Source organism: Procambarus clarkii, chromosome 49, assembly GCF_040958095.1.
Source record: "Procambarus clarkii isolate CNS0578487 chromosome 49, FALCON_Pclarkii_2.0, whole genome shotgun sequence".
Classification (NCBI taxonomy): domain Eukaryota; kingdom Metazoa; phylum Arthropoda; class Malacostraca; order Decapoda; family Cambaridae; genus Procambarus; species Procambarus clarkii.
The window spans coordinates 2,838,945-2,851,078 of NC_091198.1; positions in this window are offsets into that span (position 1 = coordinate 2,838,945).

Genomic DNA, 12,134 nt, shown 5'->3' on the forward strand with positions numbered 1-12,134 from the left:
ATGGAATAGATCTGTCGGAGAAAGCTCTGTTAAAGTGCCTGATTTTCGAAAAGCTGATTTCAATAGCCTAAGAAATTTTTTGGGTCAAATAGATTGGAAAGTCTTGGGTATGGGTTGTGGGCCGGTATTGGAGCTAGACGTTAACCCAGCGATAGGTGACGTAAAAGGGGTTTTCGATGTGGATTCAAAATTTAACCTATTTAAAAATATTCTAACCAAAGCCCAGGAATGTAGTATACCATATAAATTGAATAGATCGAATACTAATGATCCAAAGTGGATAACAAAGGATCTGAAGAACCTTATAGGTAAGAAGAGAGCGTGGTACAAAATGATTAAGAATGGCGAAGTCTGTTTAGAACAGGAATTCGTACAACTGGTTAGAAATACTAAAAAAGAGAGATAAGGAAAGCAAAAAGAAACTATGAAGTTCGCAGAGCAAGCAAAAACAAATCCTAAAGGGTTTTTCCAATTATACCGGACAAAGATTAGGGAAAGGATAGGTCCATTAAAAACTGAGACAGGTCAAATAACAGATAGTGATGAAGAGATGAGTAGTATTTTTAATAAATATTTTGTATCTGTATTTACTAAAGAGGAACTTAACAATATGCCTTCAGCCGAACAAGTCTATGTGGGTGGGGACGAGGACAGGTTGACGAGTTTAGCAGTTACCAGGGAGGATGTTCTTAAACAAATAGTAAAACTCAAACCAAACAAATCCCCAGGGCCGGATGAAGTGTTTGCCAGGGTGCTTAAAGAATGCAAAGAGGGGCTTTGCGACCCACTGTCTACCATATATAATAAGTCAATAGAGTCAGGCAGAGTGCCAGAGTTATGGAAAGTTGCTAATGTGATACCAGTTTTTAAGAAAGGAGATAGATCACTTGCATCTAACTATCGACCAATTAGCCTAACGTCTATTGTGGGAAAGTTACTCTAATTTATAATTGCAAATAAAATTCATCTTCATCTTGAAAAACATGAATTAATAATTGAGTCACAACATGGTTTTATAAATGGCCATTCATGTTTAACAAATTTGCTATATTTTTATTCTAGCATAGTTGAGGCAGTTGATAGTGGTAAGGATTGTGATGTTGTGTACCTTGACTTAAGCAAAGCTTTTGATACAGTGCCACATGAAAGACTGATTAAAAAGATAGAGGCTCATGGTATTGGGGGTGCTATATTAAGCTGGATTAGGGCATGGCTATACCAAAGGAAACAGAGAGTTAGTATAAATGGAGTCAAGTCAGAGTGGGAAAATGTTGTAAGTGGAGTGCCTCAAGGCTCTGTCCTGGGACCTCTGTTGTTTATAATATATATAAATAATTTAGATTCAGGTTTGAGTAGCAATATTTGCAAATTTGCCGATGATACGAAAATCGGTAGGGAAATTAATTCGGAGGAGGACTCACTATCACTTGAAGTTGATCTAGATAGGGTTTTGAAATGGTCAAAGGATTGGCAGATGCAGTTTAATGCTGATAAATGTAAAGTTCTGAGGCTAGGTAATGATGATAGAGTTACAAGATACGAGCTAGATGGTGTTGAGATTCCGAAGTCGGATTGCGAAAGGGATCTGGGAGTTATGATTAGTAAGAATTTAAAACAAAATGATCAATGCATGAATGTTCGTAATAAGGCAAATCGGACACTCGGATTTATTAATCCCAGCGTTAGTAACAAGACAGCTGATGTGGTTCTTAAGCTATATCTTGCTCTGGTTAGGCCCCATTTAGATTATGCAGTTCAGTTTTGGTCGCCATATTATAGAATGGATATAAATTCACTTGAACGTGTCCAGCGTAGGATGACTAAGTTAATTCCCCAAATTAGAAATCTTTCATATGAAGAAAGATTAACAAAGCTTAAATTGCATTCACTGGTAAGGCGAAGAGTTAGGGGTGAAATTATAGAGGTTTACAAGTGGATGAATGGACATATCAAAGGGGATATTAATAGGGTATTGAAAGTATCAACATAAGACAGAACACGAAACAATGGGTATAAATTGGATAAGTTTAGATTTAGGAAAGACTTGGGTATATACTGGTTCAGTAACAGGGTTGTTGATTTGTGGAACCAATTGCTGCGTAACGTGGTGGAGGTGGGGTCCCTCGATTGTTTCAAGCATGGGTTGGACATGTATATGAGTGGGATTGGGTGGTTATAAATGGGAACTGCCTCGTATGGGCCAATAGGCCTTCTGCAGTTGCCTTTGCTCTTATGTTCTTATGTATGAGAACATAACAATGGAAGTAACTGCAGAAGGATTATTGACCCATACTTCCTCTTGCTGCTTATAAGTTGGTTCGGAGTCTTGAAGTGGGTAGAATATAGTTGTGCTTTAATTGGCTGTTGATTGCTGGTGTTGTATGGACAAGAATCATTCATGTGGCCTCATGTTTCTAGGCGACACTTCACATGTCAGAAAAACCGACACCACTTACAAACATTTAATACAATAGGCAGATAATATTTCTGCTGTTTTGCACTAACAAATTAACTCAAGGAAACTGAAGCTGCAGTGATTTTCCTCGGAAGAAAACGGGGATATCATTGCTATATGTTGCTTTAAAATTTACCAGCTAATATGGGAATTCTTAATACATCAGTCTTTGGACTGTAAAAATCATAAAAATATTTGCCATGAACTAACTTAATAATCAGTACTAAATTAGATTACATATAAGCTCTCTTTCCACTTCTTTTAAAAAGCATCTTGAAAAGATCTTCCTACATGCCGGCTCTGTCTGCTGCAGCCTTAATGTCCTTAATGCCTGCTTCTCTCACCCTTACTCGTAACTCAGGATGGAGCACATACATAAATTTCTCCATCACTATCAGTCGTTTGATCTCATCCCCTGACTCTGCTTCCTCCGCCTTCAACCATCGTAGGAATTTCCGTTCCACATCCCTGGTAGTCTCTGCGTAAGACTTTCCCGACGCTCTCGTACACTCTCTGAACCGCTTCCGGTACATCTCCGGAGTCAGCCGGAACGAGTGGAGCACCGCACTCTTAACTGCGTCGTAACTAGCACACTCCTCTAGGTCCAGCATGTTGTAGGCTACCCGGGCCTCACCGGTCAACCTGCCCTGGACCAGAGCAGCCCAATCATCTTCTGGCCACTCCTTCATTCACAAAGACCGGAAAGTTGTAGCATTATATATGACGATAGATATCGTGAGGAGACATTCACATATGGGACTAATAGAACAAGAACCCGGCAATGTGATGTTATAGTGGCCAGAATACGCCTGGGATATAGACGTATCTGGCAACTTTCTCAAAACCCAAATGTCGAGTACACAATGTGTCAACTTTGTGAAAGAGAAGACATGCACTCTCTTGAACATTATATTGTAGAATGTCCCATATTGACTGACTTTCGCCCTCCTGGGCTAAGGTATGCTGAACTGTGTAATTACTATATGAGTACTGGAACACTTGATGATATTTTGGACTTGTACCCAAGATTAACCATGTAATGTATCAATTATACAATGTATGTATGTGATGTAACTATATAACCTGAGCTTGTAAAAGTACCTTCATCACCTTCAGTGATTAAGTGCTTAATTGCACACTAGTTTCTCTATCAGCTATCTCACCCTGTCAGAGTAAAGAGTATGTGAATGCATGTGTGTGTATATATATGTATGTATAAATGCATATGTACGTATATGTGTGTGTGTGTATGTATATGTATGTGTATAAAGTATATATGGAAGCTGATCAGAATTACATTTCACCTTTGTAAATGCACATTAATGACACTACGTAAAAGACACATCGGACACTTTATGTAGGGCATACGTAAATCTGTGTATCTATGTATTTACGTATGTAGGTTAGCTTAGCATTTTAAAAGCACCGAATCACCTTCTGTGGTTGAGTGTTCAATAAACCCTTGAACTATATGTTTAACACATCTCTAACACTGTCCATGGAAGACAGAAGAAAATGTATATATGTTGGTTAGCATTGTAAATGTGTGGCCACGTCTGTGGTAGAAAATAATAATAAAAAAAAATCCTTCAGAGTCGCTATCCGTTCGAAGTGTTCGAAGAACGCCTCAGCTTCTTGAGGTTCGAACGTAGGTAAGACACGTTCCCTTATCTTGAGGTCATCCCGCCGTGCAGGTAGTAGGGGCAGCCCACGCTCAACACGACGCAATTCCACTTCTTTCTTTGCCTTTATCTTCTCCAGTCGCAGTTGTCTCTCTCCTTCTTCTTGCTGCAGCCGAGCTTCACGTTCCTCTCGCTGCAGCCGAGCTTCATGCTAACGCTCCTCTCGCTGCATTTGCGCTTCTCTCTCCTCTCGTCGCAGCTGGGCTTTCAGTTGCATCTTCATTACTTCCAGTTGCAGGCTCCTCTTACTACAGCTCGACCCTCCACTGTGTTACCTATCGTACGTTACGGCTCGTGATCCTACAGCAGCCAAACTTTAATAAGTCTAGGGATACGACACAACTGCTGTTCTCAATAGCGAATCACCAGTATAACCCCTTAATGGGTAATGAGCATAAAATAGAATCTTCATAGGACTGAAGAATAAAGATACTAAGTATAGATATATACTATTTATATTAAATAAATCTCAAAGGCAAACAGATGATTATATGGTCACAATATATCACATTAAAAATATCACTGTAACTTCCAGACATTAAATCAATACTAAGAATGATTATATGGCTAGAATAAAAGAATGACTTAACTCCAACAAGTGTTATCTCCCCGGTTTCTGCTCAGCTACTGAACTCTCGCTCTGTCGCCACCCACATTCTCACCTCCCGTCTGCCTCATCCCAGGATGAGGGATGGAAACTAAGGACTTTTTAATATTATAAACTAATTGAACAACCACTTGTTCTCAAAACACATAAGACTGCAAGTTACATATAATAGTTACTTACAAAATATATAAGTACAATGACACCTGTTTAATTACAGTATATAAAACATTTTCTAACTAAAATAAAGTGACATCTGGAACTCTCAAACTGAACAGGTCCAGCTTTCCCGTATCAATCAAGTAATAGACGTGTGCAGAGACAACCGCTCTCCTGTCCACTGACGCTGCCAAACCACACGACAATTTACCCAAAACACAATGTGTGTACATATACATGCAATGATAAAATAAAATAATATTTATTTTAAATTTATATACGTATTCTGCTAGGAGTACGTAACACTTCCACCTCCAAGAAAAAAATGCAATAGATTGAAGATCAATGGCATTTTTTCAAAGTAAAATGTATGACACTTGAGATTTATGGTATTAATTACACCAAACATGTATAAGTAATAAGAACACATTTCTGGACAAAAATGAAAACACTCCAAATATAGTTTTACAGGAAACTCAGAAATTTCAGTCTTATGACTATGTTCTACATATGTGTCACTGGAGTATGCAAATTTATCTCTCCAAGGTACTATCTCATTTATTTCACTTTGTTTTAGATCATATTTCACACACCTATCTACAACAGTATCATTAGTAGCATGAATAGAATTGTCAATAAAGGTAGCTGCTTTCACACAGTTATCATGGCAATTTTGCTTTTCATATGTTTCTACTATTTCTTCAAGATCAGTTTCATTTTTCCATGTGATTCCTTTTCCACATGGTGAATTTTCCCAAGACAGCCTCGATTTTCCATTACTCCCTTTTTCTGGAGCTGAACTGCTTAATTGAAGCAGGCTGTATGTTGAGTTGAGTTGGGACTTCTCCTGGGTATGCTCTGACACAGACATCTGCTCATCACTCTTGATCCTCTGTGGAACACATACTCTCGCCCAATGGATACTAAAATTAGAGAAAGTAGCATTAAACCTCACAATTATGCATAAAACTTTCCCATTCATAGAACCTTCCGAAACACAAGACACCGACTTATCAAACCTTTGACCTTCCAACCAAGAAATACAACCCAAGATAAGTGCAAAGACAACCTGATCGAACTGACTCAGATGATCCATAAGGAACACAGAAATCAATTGCCTCATAACTCTGTCATAACGATCAGTGAAAGAAAACAGGCATATGCCTAGGCACCATATCTCAATCATAACTCTCAAAACAAGTTCACACCCTCTGATGGTGAACTTGAACACAACACCCACATTCATCAACCGTCTAGTCTTCCAAGAGACTAAATAAAACATGCCGAAAACTTTACAACCTTCACCATCACTTCCCAAGTGATTTACGTCTGATGACAACCAATCAACCAAGAGGTTTAAGGGTCTGAACATCTTGAAGATGAACAGCAGATTACCTGGAAAACGCCCAAGGACAATCTGAAACCCTTCACAATAATTAACTCTAGGTAGGATAACCTTATCCTCCAACTTGAATTGCACACCTGGAGCCTCAAACATCTGCTCCCCAGTATGATTTAATCCTTCACCCACAATATGATTCTGAAAATCAACACCAATATGACTCTGAAAGTCAACACCACACTTAAGTGGAACATACACTTTTATCACTCGTGCATCAAAATTAACTGGATCTGAATATAGAGACACTGCTCTAGCATAACTCACCACTTCCTCAGAACTGGATGCACAACCTACTTGAGTAAACTCTCTCTGCTCCACCACAAGGCTTGACAAAGATGTCCCACAGTCCATTACTTCACAAGAAAATGGCTCCTGCAGAATAAAAGTAGATTTCAACATCCTACACACACTCTGACTCAATGTACACAATGAGAAATACTTCCTCCACATAGAATAAGAATCACAACTCCTCAACTTAGATCCAATTGCTGCTTTACCATTCTTAATGATTTTACCAAAATTTCCTCCCATGACTTCTGGAGCTGCTTGGAGTACTGTCTGCTCACAATCAACAATATCACTACCAAGCTGGGTCACATCCTCACAGACAACTGAAGAGGGAGGCTCAATGGGTCTCCATCTACTCAACAGAAGCTGATCCTCTGGCTGCTTTCCCACACTCTCCAAAACTGGATCTACAGTACAGACTGTCTCCTTGCTTCTCTCTGAAATCTTAGGGTCAGTTCTACTCAAAGCACATAAATGAAGGGAATCTGAAACGAGCGGGCAAGTAACAGGTAGTTTGACCTCCTCCCCTATTATATCACCTTGACTAGGGTGAGGCGGGGCCTCTACAACGGACTTACTCTCGACAACTGATTCTAAACTTGGAGTGAGCGGGAATACTTCTGCCAACCCGACATCTTGTCCTAAACCATTCACTTGGCTGGAATACAGAGTCGTGGCTTTTAAGTTTCTCTCAACTCCTGGCACAACGTTCGTAGTGAGCGGGCAAGACAATGGTACATGGACATCCTTTCCCAATTTATTGGAATAAAGCAGAGTCATAGTATCAGGCTTACTCTCAACAACTGAATCGGCCACACAGGAATCTGGAACAACCACATCCCACTTCTCCACTGAAGGGGTACTGGTTACTGGAACAAATGCTTGAGTAACAACATCAGAACTGACAACTGGATTTATAAGAGTACTGACATCAGCACAGGTAGAAGGGACAAAACCATCTTCTACAACAGGTTCATTCATAGAACTAACTTCAGCACAGGCAGAATAAACATGGTCTGCAACTGGCTGTTTACACAAACGGGGATCATTCTCACCCACAACATGATTTATGGCCACATCATTACCCAATATAACATCCACACCTGGGATGGGCAACTGTGTACTAACACCCACAGTGCATAAACGTGGTGTAATGGTGGATCTGAAATTAATGTCTATTAGAGGTACAGTTTTACATCCTGCAACACTCTGAAGAACAACAAACTTTCCTGTCTCTCTCTTTTCAACAACAGAAAGAATACTGGATGAAATTATGGTTTGGGAAGCACCTGTATCACGAAGAATAACCACTGGCTTCCACTTTCCATTAATACACAAGACTTCACCTGAAGACATATATGGTGAATACTGTTTCACCCAATTGGGGTTTACAGTTACATGTTTATTAGTAAGTTTATTTTGCACACCTCTACAATAAATGAGACCAGTTGGTCGTAACTCAGGGTGCAATATAAAACATGAATGAATTCCATGGCCTTTTCTCTTACAATGGGAACAGGACCTTACAGTGGACACACTGGTAGAACCAACTGTAGGTTTAGAAATAACCTTATTATTATTTGACATTCCTGACAAGGAAGTAGCAGGATTAGGTTTTGTAAGAGAAGAGCTCATGGGAGTAACTGGAGTACCAGGAGGAGACTTATACTGATAAGGAGTACGGTGAGCATTGAAATTTACTCTACGACTAGACTTAGGTGAAGTGGCCGTAAACGGGGCCTTAGTCAGCAACTCATGCTCATCCGCGAGCTTTGACAGCTCATCAATATCGGTTACATTCTTTTGTTCTGCCATAAAAGTAGACAACTGGTCTGGAAGACAGGACAATACTTCTTCCATTATAAGAAGATTCTTTAGAGCATCAAAATCAGTGACTGCAAGTGACTTTAACCATCTGTTACAAAATTTCGTCTTCTGACGAGTAAAATCTGCTATTGTCTGATCACTTGTCCTCCTTAGGTTCCTGAACTTTTGCCTGTGTGCCTCTGGATTTAGTTGATAAGCATTTAAGATGCTTTTCTTTACAAAATCATAATCAAAACTATGAGAGTCAGGTAGGGATGTGAAAACCTCCTGACTACGCCCCTTGAATTGAGACTGCATAATGGCTACCCACTGATCCCTTGGCCAGTTCATACTGATGGCAATTTTATAAAAATGTGCAAAGAAAACCTCAGGATCTTCCTCATTGAACTTGGGCAACTCGATATACTTATTCATCCTGATGGGATTATTATTACTATTTGTTGAAACATTACTAGTATTTCCATGCCCAGCTGCCATACGCTGTGATTCAAGCCTGAAGTTAGTGTCAGCCATTTGTTGTTGAATCTCTAATTGCCTAGTTTGTTCCTCGGCTTGTTGCTTCTTTGTGGCTTCAAGTTGCAACTCAATTAAACCTCTCTGGTTTTGTGCCGCAATTTCTAAACGCCTAGTCTCCAGCTCCCTTTGCTGAGCTTCAGCCTCTAATATTTTCTGTTCCTTTTGAGCTTCAAGCTTAGCATGGGCTATTTGCGCTTCTAACTCAAGACGCTTTAACGTCATCTGATCACTCGACTCCTCTCTTAACTCTTCTAGAATTTCTTCATCTAAATCCCCATTCTCAACAAAATGCGTCACAATGACTTTCAATATTTGGGCTTTAACCATTCTATTGCTGGCGGTCAAATCCAACTGATTTGCCATTTGTATTAACTCAGTCTTTTTAAGGTTCTGAATCCCTTCAAAGTCTGGGTGAGCCACCAACGCTGCAACTTTCTCCTCCATCGTTACTAACACTTGGCACTTGATTCACAACAATAATTAAAATAATGGCACTGCACTACACTTCACTGTAAAATTGTCACCACACTGAAAATTCGCTTGGCCTCACTGCACAAACAAAATATATAGGATGACTTACCTCAAAATCGTGAAACGTTGTTACTTGACACACAGGAAGGCTTGCTTGGCACATGGAATAGTTCTTAAGAAACACACAGAGACACTTGACACACTGGTACCTAGGAAGGCAAGGTTAGATTAGCATAGTTAAGTTAAAATGGGACAATATTTCCCGGCACAGGCCCCCATAACTCTTTGTTACCTATCGTACGTTACGGCTCGTGATCCTACAGCAGCCAAACTTTAATAAGTCTAGGGATACGACACAACTGCTGTTCTCAATAGCGAATCACCAGTATAACCCCTTAATGGGTAATGAGCATAAAATAGAATCTTCATAGGACTGAAGAATAAAGATACTAAGTATAGATATATACTATTTATATTAAATAAATCTCAAAGGCAAACAGATGATTATATGGTCACAATATATCACATTAAAAATATCACTGTAACTTCCAGACATTAAATCAATACTAAGAATGATTATATGGCTAGAATAAAAGAATGACTTAACTCCAACAAGTGTTATCTCCCCGGTTTCTGCTCAGCTACTGAACTCTCGCTCTGTCGCCACCCACATTCTCACCTCCCGTCTGCCTCATCCCAGGATGAGGGATGGAAACTAAGGACTTTTTAATATTATAAACTAATTGAACAACCACTTGTTCTCAAAACACATAAGACTGCAAGTTACATATAATAGTTACTTACAAAATATATAAGTACAATGACACCTGTTTAATTACAGTATATAAAACATTTTCTAACTAAAATAAAGTGACATCTGGAACTCTCAAACTGAACAGGTCCAGCTTTCCCGTATCAATCAAGTAATAGACGTGTGCAGAGACAACCGCTCTCCTGTCCACTGACGCTGCCAAACCACACGACAATTTACCCAAAACACAATGTGTGTACATATACATGCAATGATAAAATAAAATAATATTTATTTTAAATTTATATACGTATTCTGCTAGGAGTACGTAACACACTGCTCCCACGTTCACTGTGAGTCCTCCCCACACTGGTAGGCGCTTGGGATGGCTCTAGTTGGGACGGTTCACCTTGGGACAGCCCTTCTTGGGACGGCTCTTTCCCTGTCGTCTCTTCTCGAGCTGTGAGTTGTGCCATTATTTCTAGCCTACGCTCCGCCACCTTAGTGGTCCTCAATCGGATCCCCAAGTGGCCTGCCACTTGTTGGAGCTGGGCTTTGGTACACTCTTCCAAAATTGTCTCATCCCTCGTTGCAATAAATTTATCCACTTTATCCTCCTACATCTCAATAACTGAGCTATAGCACTAATATCTCACTGGTTTCACTATTCCAGTGTCTGCACTACTGGGCAACGCTGTCACTGTTCACTGAGTTCACTGGCGACCCTGGTCACGACACTGGTAACACTGTATTTGTACTCTGGCAACATCGTTCACGAATTCTGGAAACACCGTCCTGAAATCTGGGCAACACTGTAGCCTGATTAACGTATCCTGGCAACACTGTAGCCTGATCAACCCATCCTGGCAAGGTCGCCAATTCTGTCACGCGCCGTTCACCTTGGCCTTGTGTTACTCGAGATTTCAGTTAAACAGTGGGGGGATCGTGCTACTGATCCTATGACCTCACGCCGTGGGACTTCACTCCCTACACTAGGGTATCACATATCACCCCAGGGAGCTCTCCTAGTCATGCCTCAAGACCAGTCACCACTTGACCTTGGACCCAAGGGGGAAGAGAAGGCCCAGCCCACACTACTAAGCTCAATCTTGCAGTATGTGAGTCCCCCACCGGGCCTGCCCACCTATGCGTGCAGAGAATTTTCCGGACTTCAGGCCGTAGCCTCACTTCCTCCACTTACCTTCTGGTCGCCAGCTGGGTAATTCTCTCCGCGTCCCAGCAACACCGTTAGTTCGAATATAATATATTTACAGCAGCCTAGGACCGTACTATATGCTGCCAGTACTAGAATTCAAATGTACAGTCGTGTTGCCATGTCAGGGTCACTCTCTAAGGAATGCCAGTACCAGTGCTCAAATCTAGTGTCGTGTTGCCAACACAGGGTCTCTCTCTATGTCATGCCAGTAACAGTACAGTATACTCATGTCATTTATCCACAAAGCTCAATGAGATGGAGGTTACTCCAAAAGCAGTGATAAAATAATAAAAAGTTTACTCAAAGTAAACTAAAACACACGAGATACATGTATGGACTTATGGAAATAATAATAATAATGGTGACAGCAGCGCTCCTCTGGTGGCCGCCGGCAGCTCGCATCAGCTGATGAATTAAAGGGATCACTGGCCCCCTTCACTGGGCGGCTCCATCAGTATCGTCTCTCAATCCTTCACAAGCCAGCCACACGCTATCTTCACCACTCAATAAAATTATATATAAACGTGCTGTCCCACAGCCTAATCTACTCCTATGACTTATATGCACTCTAATAAATGCCTAAGCATAATAATACTCAAGGATCAGGCTGAATATTCTCCCTTCTGAGTTCCTAGTGGGCGTGATCCAATCACAACAGCTCTGAATGCTTTGAAGTTCCACTGACGGCAGGTCACTCACTTTTCCAGCTGTAGTAACTCAATCTCTACTTCTCCACAAGAGTAAGAGGCAATGATGAACCAGC